Below are 688 nucleotides of genomic sequence, written 5' to 3' on the forward strand. Positions count from 1 at the left end.
TGGTTCCATGTTGTTCCTGTAGGAACCTTTGCTACACAGAAGACGTGACATACATTCTACTGTTTTGACATGATTAAGTGTTAAGGGAGTGACATTTATGAGGTAAATGCAAGGTTAAGTTATACTGGCTAAAATACAGGTTTCTATTACCTGAGCTTGAAGGAGTATTGTATAGCATTTGTAATTGCAAATGATTAATAATTTAACAGGATTTGATATTTTGATAGGAAGAGAAATGACTACTAAGTTAGAAAACAAAGTCCATTTCAAAGAGCTGTAATATTGTGTTGGAAATAACCCATTTTCATTTTCACATTATTATGTATGTATTTTGCTGAAAATAAATATGTTGTGTTTTTTTAATACCAAATCAATGCTAAATAGATCATCGTGATTCAGGCATTTCCATTTAGCTTTGCCTTAGTCAATATTTTTGGTTAACTATTATTGGTTAAACATGATTAGCTATCTATTCTGTTTGTTTAAATTTCAGATATATTTCAAAATGAAATATGCAAAATATTTTCCTTCTATTAAAATCATTTAAGAGAAAAATATTTTATAAACTTTATTATGTAGAAAGCATGATTTATAAAGAATGCATTTCCCCATTATCACAATTTAATAGAATGTACTACTGTAGGGTTGCAAATCTACAATTTACAAAAAAATATTATCTAAAGTTTTT

The sequence above is a fragment of the Myotis brandtii genome, unplaced genomic scaffold (genome assembly GCF_000412655.1).
Source record: "Myotis brandtii unplaced genomic scaffold, ASM41265v1 scaffold570, whole genome shotgun sequence".
In the NCBI taxonomy this organism is placed as follows: Eukaryota; Metazoa; Chordata; class Mammalia; order Chiroptera; family Vespertilionidae; genus Myotis; species Myotis brandtii.